The sequence below is a fragment of the Rhea pennata genome, chromosome 31, assembly GCF_028389875.1.
Source record: "Rhea pennata isolate bPtePen1 chromosome 31, bPtePen1.pri, whole genome shotgun sequence".
Lineage (NCBI taxonomy): Eukaryota > Metazoa > Chordata > Aves > Rheiformes > Rheidae > Rhea > Rhea pennata.
The window spans coordinates 616,772-632,616 of NC_084693.1; the positions used below are offsets into that span (position 1 = coordinate 616,772).

At 44.8% G+C, this 15,845-nt stretch overlaps 1 protein-coding gene across 2 annotated transcripts in view; it reads left to right on the top strand.

Moving 5' to 3' along the window:
• The first annotated feature begins 475 nt into the window (after positions 1-475).
• GATAD2B (GATA zinc finger domain containing 2B) overlaps positions 476-15,845 on the top strand; it is a 52,961-nt gene continuing 37,591 nt past the window's right edge. The window contains exon 1 of one of the 2 annotated variants that reach the window (XM_062597806.1): positions 476-521. The gene's annotated coding sequence lies outside the window, so the exon portion shown is untranslated. Of the gene's footprint in view, positions 522-3,801; positions 3,879-15,845 lie in introns of those variants that run through there. The other variant, XM_062597807.1, reaches the window with a different exon arrangement.

Here is a 15,845-nt window from a genome sequence, read left to right on the forward strand (position 1 = left end):
GCTACGGCGGCCGCCTTGGGCCTAAACTCCCGCGTGTGCAGCGCGGGCGGGGTGGGGGGGAAGCGGCCCGGGGCGGGGAGGCGGTTGCTTTTTGCCCGCCGACACATAACGAGGCCAAGCGGGTTCCCGGATGTCCAGGCTCCGGGACCCATTAAAGGCGCCCCGCGGGGAAGCTGGTCGGCCACCGATTGGATGCGCCGCACGCCAATCCTCGCTGCCGCCCGCCAATCAGAGGCGGGAGGGGGGCCCTCCGGGGCGGCTGCTGCGGCCGATTGGTGCGTTGGCGCGTCCGTTGGCGCGCGGTGCCAATGGGCGTCGTTGCTGGGGTCGGGAGGCGGGGCGTGCGCGGCGGGGCCGCTGCCCAATCAGCGGCATTGTTTGTGGTGGTGCCGGCTGCTGCTCCCGCTGCCGCTGGTGGCTGCGGCGCCGCGTCTGCTCCGCCCGCCCGGCGCGGCCCGGCCCGGCGCGGCCCCCGGCAGCGAGCGGCGCCCCCGGGGCGGCCGGCGGCGCCCCCGCGCGAGGTGAGGCGGCCGCGGCGGCGGGGGGGGCCGGCCCGGGGGTGTCGGGCCGGGCCGGGCCGTGGTGCGGGCCCGGCGCTGGGGGCAGCGGTGCGTGGGGGCGTCGAGCGCGGTGCGTGGGGGCCGAGCCCGGACGGTTGGAGGGCGGCCGTGCCTTCGGGGGAAGGGCCGCGGCTGTTCGGGGGCAGAGCCTAGGGGGCTGGGGAGCTTTTCTCGTGGGAGACGGACCCCGGGGTGCTTTGGAGCCCGAGCCCGGTGGTGTGGGGAGGTTGAGCGAGGCGGCGCCCGGAGCTGGGGAGGTTTGGGGGGGGGGGGGGGCAGGGCCCAGGCTGTGGGGGGGCCCGAGCGTTGTGGCAGCGCCGTGCAGAACCCGGGGGGGGGAGGGTTGGGTGCTCAGAGCCGAGGTGTGTGGGGCAGTGTGCAGGGGTTTGGGGGGGGGCAGCGTGCAGGGGTTTGGGGGGCAGGGTGCAGGCATTTGGGGGGGCTCTCTCAGCCGTTGGGAGTGGGTGAGCAGGATCCGGTGCAACGGGATGTCGGCTCTTCCTCCGGGGCTGGGGGGCAGGTCCTTGCCCTGCTGGGGTCTGTCTGGGCTGGAGGAAGCGTGTGTGTGTGTGTGGGGAGGGACGGGACGTGTCTGTCTGGCTCCCGTTGCGTGTGTGTGCGTGGGGTCCCCGGGGGAGATGGGACAGGGAGGTGGGTGGCTCCTAATAATAAGGAGTGGCAGGATGGGGTGGGAGCAGCAGTCTGCTCCTGTCACATCACCTCTGTGAGTGCTGGGGGTCACAGATGCGGGTTCCCCCCTTTTCCTGCTGGTTTGGGGCTGGGTACGGTCACTTCAGTGCTTGCCGTGGAGCCTGCTTCTGTGGGGAGCGTTTGTGCGAGCTGATACTCCAGCCCTGCCAGGAGAGCTGGGGATCTTTGCCCTTTGTGGTGGAAGGCCGTGGGGCAGACTGCTCCCCTTCCTCGTCCAGGGGGATGCTTCATTCTTCTTTGTTCCTTTCCCTTCTGTCAAGCTTCAGGAACAATTATTATTTGCTTCTGCGTTATTGTTTTGGCATTTTCCTATTCCCTCGTTAATCATGGTGATGGGAATGGGTGATTCTTTCCCTGCTTCAGTCTGCTCTCATTTGGGAAATCCAGGTTTTCTGTCCTGAGAGATTCTGCCTTCTTTCTTTGCACCCTTCCAGATGTTGGTTCCCCACATTAAAAATGGGAGAGGGACAGCCAAGAAAACTTTCACTTCTCTGCTTTAACATGAAGCAAGAGAGACCAGTAACTGTCTAGTTCTCTTCCCCTGGCTGTGCACTGCCCCCTTCCACGCGGGCAGTGTAAGGAGCCGTGCCTGTGCCCCTGCCTGTGTTGATATGGAGCAGGGGGGCAGCTGAGCGGTGGGGAGGATGTGCTGGGTTCGTTTCAGGATCTGACTGTAGCTGGGAGGATAGCTTCAGTGCTAAAAAAGCTGCTGCTTGGGAGATCTAGGCATAGGCCCTTCCTAGGCTCTTGGAAATCTGGGTGGCACAGTTTCTTTCTCCTTTCCTCAGTTTCCCAAAATAAGGGTGTTTGAGCAGTTTAAAATTGCTCTCCCTTCTTCTCTATTCCTGGTTAGAAATAAGGGTCTCTTTGATGGGGGGAGGGGGAGACTTTGACAGGAAGAGGAGGAGGAGGTGATGGTGGTTTGGGCAAGCGGAGGGTAGCTGAAAGCAGGGAGGAAGAGCGACAGCATATGGATGCGATCTTATTGATTTGCTGTAACTGACTTGCCTTCCTCGCCTTCTGTTTGCTTAAATCCCCACCCCACCCCCCCAAAGGGAATCTTTTTGAGCCTGTCTTGACTAGTGACAACCTGGAGGAGGAAGGGGGGTGAGTCTATGTGGGGAACTGCGTCCTTGTGGAAGAAGGTGTGGGAGGTTTTGACTCTTATTTCTCGTGCTCCTTGGGGGTGGGGGGGAGGGTTAGGATTGCAACAACAGGCGGTTCGAGCGGACGGTGGTTTTAAAGGATTGTGCATGGTTGACTAAAGGTGAATGAGTGTGTTCCTCCTTTTGACTGCGCAGGGAGTGAAGGGCTGCTTGTAGTTTTTGATCTGCCTAGGTGTGTTGGGAGTGCTCCCCTTCCCTTGGCATTCTGGTAGTCTGCACGTGCTGTTCCATGGTTGCTCACGTAACTGATTTTTTAAATGGCCCACACGCTACTTCTGTCATTGCTGGCAAATACTACTTCAGCTTAAACATCTGTGTGTAGACATCTGTGTCGCTTGGTACGGTCTCTGAGCACCTCGGGTGCTGCCTGGCCAAGGGTGCTGTTTGTGCCACTGGAGCGGTGCTGTTTGGGCCCTGTCTGCCCTCGGGTTAAAGCTGCATCTTCAGTGTATCTAAGCAGCCTTGCAGCCCGTTATACATAGCAGAGTTCATATCCTCTTGGACAGATGTCTGTAGGAATCGGTGTGTCTAGCTTTGATTTAGGAGCATGCTTGGAATTTGTTGCATTCCTTCTCTTGGTCACAGAAGAGTTACTAATCATCTGCTGATGGAAAATGGAAGCTTTAGGAGCTTAAAAGGCCTCTTTGGACTGGTGACCTGCTTTCTGAGTAGTTAAGGTCTTCAGCCCTAGGTGCAACCTTAGCTTCAGTGCTTTTCCTGATCACGAGGCTGTATGAAACCGTGTGTGACACGCAGCTGACAGGGAGCATCCATCTTTGCAGGGCTGCGGTTTGCCTTTACCTAGTATGGCCTGGCTTCCTGTTTAGATGTCTAAATGGTTTCTGTGAATTCTGACAATTGGCTTGGAACAACCAGCTTCTCGCTAGGCTCCGACTGCTCGCACAAAGGAGAGACTGCTCTGTCTTCTTTCAAACACATCTGGGAGGGGGAGAGCAGAAATATCTACTCAGCAGAGTTAATTAAACTTAAGATGCTCTTGAAAGTGTTTTTTCTGCCAATGTTTTCTTCTGCGGAAGAGACACAAGACTTATGATAAGCCACTTTAGAATATGCACAGGGTTTAAAATTAGAGGTGTGTTTCCCGGATTCATTCACTTAGTTTCTTTCATCACTCACTTGTCCCTTCAGCATTTCAGCAAAAACAACCGTTGAGGCTTTTTTGTGTGACTCCTTGCTAGTTCCAGCTCTTTGGTGGGGGGCAGAACAAAGCACAATGAACTGCTCATGGATGCACTGATCTCTACGGGGAGGGGGATGTTTAAGGCTTGCTGTTATACTGAGGTCCGTGCATACCTTATAACTTACTCCTTTTTTTTTGCAGCTAGTTTATAAGGAATGTGAGCCTTTGTCTGGCAAGCAGTCCCACTGGTCCCAGGTTGGAAAGAGTCCTGTTGCACAGCATCCTGAGCAATGTTAACTTGTAAGAATTGCTGCTATTGGATTTTTAAAACATTTTGGCTATAAAAAGAGCTAAGGCTATAGGGGAACTCTCCCCCCCCCCCCCTTTATTTTTTAAACAGCCCAGTCTATTACACTAAGGAGGATGATTTTTAAAGGGGCATTTGGTTCAGAAAGTACTGTTCTACTCTGAGAGTTGCCAGGTGCCATTTGAAGCTGCTCATGTGTAAGTACTGAATCTGCAGCTCCACATAATGTTTGTATTGAAGCACAACAGCAAAATGTTTCTGTTGTGAAAAAAAAAGGCTATAAATCTAATCCCAGTGTAAGGCTACCCACCTCTTGCTCACAGAAATTCAACCTATCAGACAATGCCACATGCTGTTGCAGTTTTATAGCATTGGATAAACCACTGAAAGATGCATAAGAAACTTACTTTTGCACATAGCTGTAACGCTTTCTCTTGTGTTGAAACCTTGCTGGCACTTCTTTGTGTACATTTAAAGTGTGAACACGGTTTGAGGATCCATTTGCTGCTTCTAATTCTGTAGCTCTTAAATGCAACTAGCAATCCCTTCACAGAAAGCAGTATTTTTTGGTAGCTCCAAAAGTACTGAGAGACAATAGCCAGAATTACACATTTCTTAATCTTGAGATAGTTCAGAGAAGCCCAGTTAGAGATCACTGGAGTTTGATTTAAAGTGATTTTTTGTTTGCAGGTTTTATTTGTAACAGCTGGGATGTTGTATTGCTATTCCATAACTTAGTTTACATAATCTCGGTGCAATACACAAAACAATAGGGCCTAGGCAATAGGATGTTGCAATGATTCCATATTTCTTTCCTTTACTATTATCGACTAAACTTTAAGTAGTTTCTCCTGATCAATTTTAAGTGTCAATATAGTAATTCAGGTAACTTTACTATTAAAAAAATCATAAATGTTGTCAAGGTGCACCAGACATTTTCTTCGCAAATGTGAACGAGTCATTAAGAGAATGTGAGTGTCAGCCTCTGAAACAGGGTATCAGGGTAGCTGATACATTTGGGTAGGAAAAGGCATATTTTGACATGGTACATTCTTAGTATAAGAGGTGGAGTTGAAATGTATCTGGGTCATTTGAAGAAAATACTTATTGAAGAACATCATTAATTTGAAATTGGGACTTTAAAGTAGTGTAGTGAAAGATTCCGATGCATTTTCAGAGTACTCAAACCTGCACAGTGTAGCAATCAGCATTGTGCATTTGAAGCTGGCCAAGATGGTGGTGTGGAGTCAGACATCCCAGGTTGCCAGTGTTCTCCAGGTGTCTAAAGCCCACAGTTCACTCAGTGCAATTTGGGTGGACAACTGTATTTTTACTGTGACAACACTGTTTCTGGAGATCTGGTGTCTCTCCAGGAAAGTTGTTTTTACTGCTGCTGGCTCAGGCTTCTCTCTCCTTGCTCTCCTTAAGTGACTGCTGTAATGGATCTCCTGCTCCACCTTCTTGCTTTTGACACAGTGGAAGCAGGAGAGTAAGATTTCAAGTTTGTCAGTGAGTCCGGGCCAGGAGCAACAAAACGTCATTTCTGGAGGGATGCTGGTGGCCCACTGAGACAGCAGATCTTCCAGCCACCACTCTGTCCGCTGCAGAGAAGGTGAGGAAGCTTCAGGGATATGGAATGTTTTCTCTTTTTTTTTTGTTTTGTTTTGTTTTGTTAGCTGAAAGTTAATGAGCATAATGCTTAGATAACCTAAACCAGAATTACATACCTGGTGACTGTTCTGGTGTGCTCTGGCTATTTATAATGTACCTGAGGCTAATAATGATTCTCCCCTTTCGCCCAGCATTCCTAACTGGATACAGCGTACCTGGAAGCTGTCACTTATGTGTTGGATGCATAGGCTGAGAAGCTCATTTTTGTGCTCTTTTCTGGATCTCAAGCTAAACTGAAAAGTAAACTTCAAATATTGCCATGTTAAAAATATATCAAACCTGATTTGGAGCAGAATAATTTCCCTGGTTAATTAGGCAGAGGGTAGATATTACCCCAATGTAATAATATTTTCTAGGCCCAATTCTGTGGCTTAATTCAATGGGCTGTTCAGAGGAATGAGTATCATCTGGGGAGTAAAGCAGGCGAGTGTGCGCAGCTGGGATCCTTGCGGGGAGAGGGATGCTGCTGAGGTGTCAGGAGGGAAGGGTGAGCCGCCGAGGGCTTTTGTTCTGGGCATGATGGAAAGCTCAGTGAGAGCGTTGGTGCCATAGCTGAGCTGGTCTGCTTTTTCATCTATTAAGTATTTCCTTGGAGGGATTCCTTTTCCTTTGCCGTCTCCTAATCAGATGCTGAAAATCTTCAAGAACGCCATTAAAATCTTATTCGCTAGAATCAAGGAGCATTGAAGTAGTTTCAGGTTGTATTCTTACTGATTTTCCCCACCACCCGCCCCTTGCTGTATGATCCATATAAATGGGGAGATGAGCTCTACGCAAATGCACACAGCACACAGAAGAGTAAGGTTCTCCCCCTCTTTGTTTTAAAAACTCTTGGTGCTACTTGTAACAAAACAAAGTCATGTTTTCAAGTAGAGCTCTGGCCTGTATGCTGATAGTACTGTTCTGAGATACAGGGGCTTCCTTATTGTGACTGATAATTCCCTCCTTTCGTCTCAGTCTTGTACAGTACAACAACAAAGAGGCAGTGGTTATCCCAGGTAGTGTTTTTTAATGCTTTAGCTTTGTCAAGGGCTTCATTAGATGCATCATCCTGGGAAAGCTTGTCCCCATCAATGGGAAATGAATGTGTAAGGAATGTTGTAGAAGGGACTACAGTGTTAGGATTCATTCTTTTTCATTCTCCTTGATTTTCTTACAAACATGGCATATCACTTATAATTGCTCAGTCTAAGCCCTTGGAAAAAAAGGGTTTATTTATCTCTCCTTTCTTAACACATTGTCTTAATGGTAAACTTCAGATTGCAATTAGTTTTGTAACTCTGTCCCTTGAACATGGAATATTATCTAGTTATTTGTGATCATGGTATCCAGAATATGTCTGAAATCCTTCTGAAGACTAGCATCAGTATTTGGAATTCAAGTGCCATAAATGTGAGGGTGTTAGAAGAGCAGCTTCCAAGCCTCCTGTCTAAAATTAGAATGAAGAACTGTGCTGAAGTGCAGAGGAATCTATAAAGAACCTCAGGGGCTTTTTTTCCACACAGCCTTAGCAAAGTGGGAGTCAATATGACCATTTCATATTGGTCCTACGGCTTAGTCTAGAAGTTCTGTGGAGCTGCATCCATTTTGTTTTATTTTAAGAGAAGTCTTTCAGCTTTAAAGTGGTAGCAGGTATTTCCAGCTAGGTAGTGCCTACTAAGGCAAGCTTTTAAACGTGTAAATGGCTTAATAGTATTGCTCTGGATGTAGGGTATTACCGTCCAGATATGAGTGCTTCTTTTTTTGGGGTGAGCCTGAAACTGTCCAGCGGCAGAGTCCCAATGCTAGATTAGAGACAGCCCTCGCTTACAACCCCAGAGCAGTGTTCGTGAGGCCCGTCTCGTTCCTCGAGGTCGCAGCACCCTGCCGGATGATTGAAAGAGTGGCAAGAGGGGAGAAATGCATTAAAAGAACATTAAGGTTGTGACAGAAAATGAAAGCTAAAGGGATTCTCGGTTAAGGCTGAAATGGACTGTGTCTCCTGCCGTACCCCAGCGCCCCAGGGAGGAAGGAGGAAAGGTGTCCTGTTGTGCGCAAGGTATTGGAGGAGTTGTGGGAGAATTTGCCTTTAACTGCACATTTCCTTGCTTTTATTGGTTTTCATCACAGCAGTTGGCATTCTCCTAGCAGTTCTTTTCCTGTGTAAATTTTTCATGCCTTTTCTTTAAAGGCAAACATTGCTGCTGTTGAATATGCAAATGCATTGTACTGTAGGTGGAGTGACTGGTGCATGCTCCCTCTGAGCATGCTTGCTGCCGGAGCTGTGCATCCATGGCTTTTGGCACTGGTGGCGAAATAGCAGCTCTGTACAGCCACAGCCTGTTCTTCTGGGTGGGGAAAGGAGGTAGTAGTTTGTAGTCATGTCCTGTTCAGTTTAACTGAAGAGTTAAAATGCCTTAAACTGTGGATTTTTAATATCCACCTGAAGTTCATGCCCCTTGAAGTCACTAGTAGTGCTGCTTCTCCTGAGCCCACCATGGTTCAACAAGACCTTCTAGGGCACGTTGTAAAGTGATTCTAAGCCCAAATCTCCTTAAACTAGTGGGTTTTTTTCATAGAATCCTGAGTGTAGGCCTCACTTTCTCAGAAATCTTGGAAAAATGAATGAGTCCCAGTTCTTTGAAAACGGTCCTTGACCAAACCTGGACCTGACCTGTCATCTCGGAAAAAAGAAAACCACTGTTTATTACTTGCTTTCCATCTCTTGTACTGCAACTTCTGGTAATGCCCTGTACTAAATATCAGAGTAGAACACCTATATCTTTTCATATGTTAAGCTAAAACATTAAAATACTACATTTCATTCAGTTAATAAAGGTAATGTTTGTAATGCATGATGCTGAACTAGCACATTATCAAATCTGCATAAAGATGAGTATTTTCAAGCAGGCAACTGGAAGGGAGTAAGATACCCTTCTCTGTAGGGTATCTTGAAATGGTGCTTTTCTCTGTTCAACTGGTGGAGCCTTAAATTTGATCTCAGATGGACGTGCTAGCCTTCCAGCCACACAAGTCCCTATAGCCTTTCTTTAGGGAGCAGACGGATGCCCCCTGTCCTCTCCCCAACATAGAGATGTTCCAAGAAGCAAACTATGGAAGTAGTGTCCTGGAGGAAAGAGGCCTGAACTCTCTCTGCTGTCATGTCAAGCTAATGTATTGGGGTTGGGCTGCTTTTTATCCCTCTTCCCCTGATGCATCTGAAAACCTTTTTGTTGTGCCTTTTCCAGCAAGGAAATGCATGGAGTCATATTTTCTTCTTCTTAGCTCTGCTGCAAGAAAAGAGGGTGTGCTGTGCTTAAAATGACTCTTGTCTGAGGCTGATGTTGACTGTCCTTTTCCCCCCAAACTGCTCAACCCGGTGAAGTGCTCTAGAGTTTACATTGGTTCTCTGTCCTGCAGTGTATGTGCAAAACTCTCGTTAACATCCTGCACAAACGCTGGCTGTGTGTGGTGCTCTGCACTACTTTGGTATTGAATCCTACATTCGAGGAGTATGGGAGACATTAAGTGAGATGGATAACCTGAAATTCTCCTGGAGACAAGATTTTTATTGCTGACAAGTTCTTGGTTTAACAGTTTGCTTGTCTTTTTTTCTTTTCTTGACTGCCTAACACAGCTTGTATGAGAAGAAAGATAATTCACTTTAATGAATTATAAAACTTGTTTCACTGCAGTGGGTCTTCATTTTTCCTTTTGTCTGCAGCAGAGTCACTGTTTGAGTAGAATAAAATTAACTTAGTCTCTGAAAAGACAAAAGAACTGAAACTTCTTGCTGCTGAGAGCAGTTGAGGGAGGAAGGGGACAGGACATTATCTCGAAGGCCCCATATGCTCTGCCAATCATAATGTTTTGGATTTTTTTGTAATCTAATTTAAACACTTTGCCATTTAAAAATGATTTATACATACATACCTATGTAAAATGCTTTTTTTATTATTTATTTATTTTTAATTTATTTTTTGCTTTGCCAGTTAATGAGGGCTGTGTGCAGGTATCCAGAAACAAACTGTATAAAGTTAATGAGACTGTCTGTGGTGTATTTAGATATCTACAGTTGTAGTTTTCCAGTTTTATGCTCTGGCTATCGAGTGTTTTTAGTAATGGACTAAAATACTTGATGAAAAAGTTTTTCCTTTATGCTGCAGTAACTTGCTATCTAATCATAGGGAAATTTTAGAAAAATGCTGTAATGTGCATGTTAAGCTTGGACCGTTTTCCCATTGTCTTAGTTATGTAGCCCAGGGAAGGTCCGTATCGAGGCTTTGAGGCTGGGGTGTGGGGCCTTTGATCTGAAAATATGCTCGCAGATCAGCTGAGCGGCCCCTAGTTTTAAGTTGTCTTTAAATGGTGGCTTGCGCTGGTCAGGCGGGCTCTGTGGCTGAAGTGCTGGGTGCAGCCAGCGCGGGTGGAGATACTGCTCCCGCGCGGGAGCGATGCTCTCGGCCGGTGAAACAAACATCTGAGCGGCGCGCGCGGGAGAGTGCCCTTACCTGCACTGGTAACCCAGCAGGAGAGATGATCTTCAGATTTTTTTTTTTGTTGTTTTTAACAGGAAATTTTGAGTGAAAGGAAATTCATCAGACAGATGCTGACTTTCAGAGAGTTTCAAAATGGTTGCTTAGTAATAGTCCCTTGCTGAATAAGTCCAAATCTAATGCATTTTCCCCCTCTATGAATCATTCCTGAACTTGCTTGTTATTAAAGTCCCTGATTCTAATTTAATCTTGGAGACTTGACAATTTTAAATACCTACTAGTGCAGTGTGATTTTGAATTGGCATTTCAATAGCTTATTGTTTCGGGGTTTGCAACAATTTCAACAAACTGGCAGCCGTATGGAAAAAAGCTGTACTTAAATATGCACAAATACAGTCACTGGAGTATCTATGCTTTGAATTCAGAGGCATCATTTCTAGAATTCCTCTTGGTTTAATGTAACGCTGTATATTTAGTAGCCCTGTAATGACACAAGCAGCAGAGGCATGAGAGGATGTGTGTCCATTACAATATACCTTTACACTGAAATAGGGGAAAGATGCTGATATACTTGCTTTTAAAAGAATGTCTTTAGCGGAAGGTCAGATCCTGAAAGTCTGCTGTTTAGCAACGCAGTTCTAAACTACTAATTTTCTGGGTTCAGCTATATTTAGTCAGTGTATTTTGGTGAGATCTGGATAGATTGAAGCAATGCTAGGTTAGGAGGCTTGTTGTAAGCCACCAAGGATGTCTTAATAAATTGCTGGGCACAACATGGCAGTTTCTGATGTTCTTCTTGGTGTGCTGGAGTGTTGCCTTTCTCGATGGCTTGTGAATAGGGTTCATTTGGACCACCAGCAGCTGTCGGACGTCTCGCTTTCTCTGTCCTGTACGCGTTTTTCATTATGTGGTAGGTCTTTTTTTTCTTTACTCTCACATTTATGTTTTTGTTAATGATGCTTGGTGGTTTTTACTCTCATTTAGTCTGCTGCTCCAAAGTTTGTGGACCCGTGTTGTTGCTCTGTGCACCAGTGACTAGTTTTACATTTCAGCGCTGACCCTTTCTGCAAACAACTGGGCTCAAAAGTCAGCAGCTACTGGATGTTGTCAACTTCCCACACTCTGTGGTGAGGATAGAAATAGGACTGCTGTCCATTCATTTTCTTGTGGGATAACACTGCTATGAAAATATTACATTACTAGTAGTTCTTGTCGTTGTGGACTGCTGCTAGTCCGTGAAAATTGCGATGGATATTAAAACCAAGAGCGTGAGGGGAAGTAACATTGGCATTATGCTGAAAATTTCGAAGGAGATAAGCACGTTAAAGGACATATTTAAGCCTCATTTATGTTGTATTTTGGAGAGTATCTATAATTTCCATGGAGTTAATCCCAGACCTGAACTGAACTGAAATAATAAGAGTTATGCCTGTGATGACTAGCCCTTACAGAGTAAAATAACTTTGATTATGCTGAGGCAATCCTTGCTATCTGTTCCTGCTGAACATTGTTCCACTTCATGTAAGTTTACTGGTGAAACCTTGTTTGGTGAAACCTTTCCTTTACTTTGAGATTGTCAGACTTTGAAGTTGTATTGAATTGGAATTTAGGTTTCTAGTTTAAAAAAATTTCTATGCTCATGTAGTTGTGTTCCAAGTTTACCAAAACATTTTTCAAATTACTTAATTCAAGTCTGAAGCTGTATTATTATTATTATTATTATTATGATGATGATCACTTGCTTGTTATTAGTTAATGACAAGGAAGGAAAAAGTCCAAAAACCATGAAGAAGAGGAAAGGCAGGAGTGGGGTTTGGGATCCCTCTGTTTTGGAAGAGAGAGGCAGCTCAAATGAGATTTATAACCTCAGGATGCCTCAGGTGGGGAATAAGCAACAAGGGAACAGAAGAGTTCTCATGCAATGCACGCCATTCTTACTGATTGCTTTACTGCAGAAAACCGTCCTGCTCGGATCCTGCTGTGTTTGAGACATGTACCTGTCCTTCAGTGAAACATCAATGATATTGTTTCAAATTACTGAATTTACCATTACTCCTATATTTAGAACACCAGCACACTTTTTTTTTTCCAGCTATCTATGGCTGGATATTTTGTTCTGATTGAATTTAAAATTTAATAGCAATGTTGTAATTAATTTTTGTAGTATCATTGTTGTTTTCTGGGCTGGTGTACAGTGTCCAGATTGAGCTAACTCTTGTCCTGCTGTTACTTGTGTGCAATGAGAGGTTGGTCCTCTGAAAAGTGACTGTATAAATTAAACTTTTTAGTATTTAGTCCCAATAAGTTAACTCTAAGTGATCACATCCAGTATATCCTACTCTTTTGATCAGCTACCTCTTTCTTACCTTTCTGATTAGTTACCTGGGAAAACTTGAAGGCTTGTCACGCTAAAGACCCTTGCCACCTGTCCTTTGTGTATTATATGTAAGAATCACCGTAAAAGCATAAATGAAGAGAATTCATGGACTTCTCGGCTAATCACCCAGCAGAGCAAGCAGGAATCAGGAGAGATTTCTCAGCTATGGATCACCTGCAGATAATGAATTGGGTTCGGGAGACAGAGCTTCATAAAAGCAGCTATTGTTAGTGCTTTTGCAGACTTAGTCAAAGGCCTTTTCATAGTTGGAATAGAAGCACCCAGAGGATGGGTCCTTATGAAAGGACCCCAAAATTCAATTAAATGAATAGTCCAGTGATGTTTTACTGGTACCTTTCCCCTCCTGGTCATAAAGATCTTTCAGAAACCTTGGAAGGGCAGGATAAAGGAGGGGATGGTAGGAGAGATGTAAAGCATCTTAGCCAACCCCAATTTGTGGAAAATATTTTTTTTTATCTTTTCTAAATCTCTGCAAGCCTTAAAACAATGATCAAAGGTCTGGAGGAAGGTGAGTATGGAAAAGTGTGAAACAGGGTTTAAAATCAGAGAATGGAAATGGCTGAGGACAGGGAAAACTGCTGAAGAAACTTCCTGCTTTGGTGGTTGATGTAGATGAAGAGGTAAGATAAAGAAGACTCAAGTGTAGGATGGAGATTTCTCTAGGGGGAACTGTTCAAGGTAGTGTAATCGCCTTCTTGATACCAACCACCTTTTTTTCCATGACATAGCGAAGAAATAAAAAGCTGCACATGCAAGACTAGGCCGAGATTCTCCCTGCAGCTGAGAGCAAGGTAAATACTGGTATATCATTGCGAACCAGTATGAGAACAAACTTTCAGAGGATGAGAAACTGGTGCATTGATCATCTGGCCATATTAAACTTAAGCATTATTTCAGTTTATACAATGTGCCTAACGTAAACTCAGAGCTAAGATATGCAATACATGAAAACAGTCTTGCATGTAAATTGACACAATGCTAACTGTTCAAGCCATTAAAAGATAGATCACTTCTTTTTTTAGCTTGAAGCTGTTTGTCCTTGACGTTAGTCTCTTTTAACCACCTATGTTGCGGCAGCTTCCAGAAGGACATGTTAGGATTTGTGTGTGTTCATTATAGCTAAAAATCAAGCTGCCTTTACTTAGCCTTCGAGCTTGAAGTACCCAGCTTTGAAAGCCTTGGCTGGGGGTGAGATGGAAAAATAACTTGTTCATCAAGCATCAAATACAGACTCAGTTTTGGGGAAATAAATTTCAGATGTGAAGGCTTTCAGCTGAAAATACATTGCTTAGGTATGAGTGTTTAGAGACAGCAAAACATCTCAGTTCAGAGTTTAAACAGAGGAGAGAGTCAACTTTTTCTGTAATTGGACCCAAGCAGTGCTCTGTTGCAGGTGAAGATGGTCTGTGGAGGGAAATGAAAAGTTGGGGCAGTGATGTATGAGAGAAGCAATGCCAGTGAAAGGGCTAGTAGCCTCTGGTGCCGGCTGAACTTCAGAAGTGTTTTCTGGGTACTGCCATGAAGGTTTCCCCGGGGACTTGTCTAGGAACAGCCATGGCGTGGCTGCAGCATGCTTTGGGAGGAGGAGGAGGTCCTTGTTTTGATAAGGGCTTATAATTAGGAGGAGACTTCAAGGAAGCACTCTTTGCTAGCTAGATGGCATCCTGCAGGTGCTGCAAGATATAAAGCTGATGAAAGGCGAGAGAGAGCTCCATGGGAGAAGTCACCCAGCAGGCTCTAAATAGCCCATCTCCGGGTAGATGGGCTTCATGGGTGGGTGATGACTCTGAACCATGGCATCTGTTGGGGGCTGAGGGTTTCTTCTAGAAGCCTTTGCTCTGTGCGGGAGGGAGGCTTCCTACTATGATATATTCTTGGACTAGACTCCCAAAACATACAGTTTCTTCAAAAGTTTCTTCAAAAGCAGAACAATGAATCTTGGTCAAGATTTCTGAAGGATTCTGAACTGTTCTAAATAACATTTGTGATTGTCTAAAGTGGTGGTTTCTTATTCTTGATTCACTCCTCCCTTCTTTCTTCAGTGACCTGGCACTTGGTCTGCTGTTCAGTGTTTTTAGTGGACATGCAACCTGAAAATAAATTTTATTGGGGCCCAAGTGACCATCTCATTAGTTTATAAATCTATGGTAACTACCATGTAATTAAAGCCTAATTGGTTATTTCCCCCTTTGTAAACTAAATTGTTCCATTTTATCTAATAAGGCAAACTCAGATAGTACCATTGCTTACTGTGGTGTTGGAACTCTGGTTTAATTACCAGATTCTCTGCAGCCCATAGGTTGACTAAATATATGATAGTTACTGGTTATTATAGATTACATGGTTATTTGTGCACTGTGTAATAGGTTTATTTTTAGAAGATGATTTGATAATGCTTTCAGTATGTAAAACCAGTGAAACCTGTGTGTGCTATCTTGAAAGAGATGTAATTTGTAAGTTGGTCGCTTAGGCTTGCTCCGCAAATAGATGAAATATAGTACCAATACTTAATTACATTCAGAGAGTCTCTCCAAATATACTATAGCACTCTTGTTAACCTTTGATTATCACAATCTTGTAATTTGCAACCAAAAATGAAATGTCCCATTTTACAAGGCATTTTGGCTGTGTGTTAACACAAACAATTTCTATCCAAACTGTTGACACACTGGATTCCTATTTTGTGTTTTGCAAACAAAACTTTGTGCTAGGTTTTGAAGTAATCTGTTGGTTCATTGGCTTTGGAAAGTACTTGAACATACTTATTAATGGAGTGGATTTTGGACAAGTCCATTTGCAGTAAAGGGTGCAGCATGGAGAGACTGGTGAGCATTGAGTCTTTAACTTGGAATAGGAACTTCAAGAATAAGTGATAAAATGTATTGAAATATATTATGGAAACAACAAGTGCATTTAAAATCTGTTCCAAACGTGCTTTTAACCCATCACCGATGCCTGCTGGAAGTGTAAAAGTACAGGTTTGTGTTCAGCAGCAGCGTGGCCCAGCTCTGCGTTGCTCTCGCGTCAGGTGCTGGCTCATTCATGCTCTCCATTCTGGCTTGCAAAGGCATGGGCAACATTGGCTTTAGTTCTGCTGTAGGCTTAAACAGAACTGATGCGAACATTGAATTTTTTTTTTTTTTAAGTTGATTATGAAAAGTTGTTTGTGGCTTAGTCAACAAAGTTGCACTAAGACAAACATGACCTGTCTCTGTCCTTGTTGTTTTCCAAGGAACTGCTTGGTGTGCTGGAAACTTAAAATATATGTTAATCCTTTAATGAGGCCTCAAACTTGTCAGGATTGCACTCGCTGCTCAGCTACCTTACTTCAGTAAGGCTAGATCAGGCAAGTACAACACAATTGCACAGATCTATAAAGCATAATGGTCAAAATGTCTTATTAGAAATGATTATAC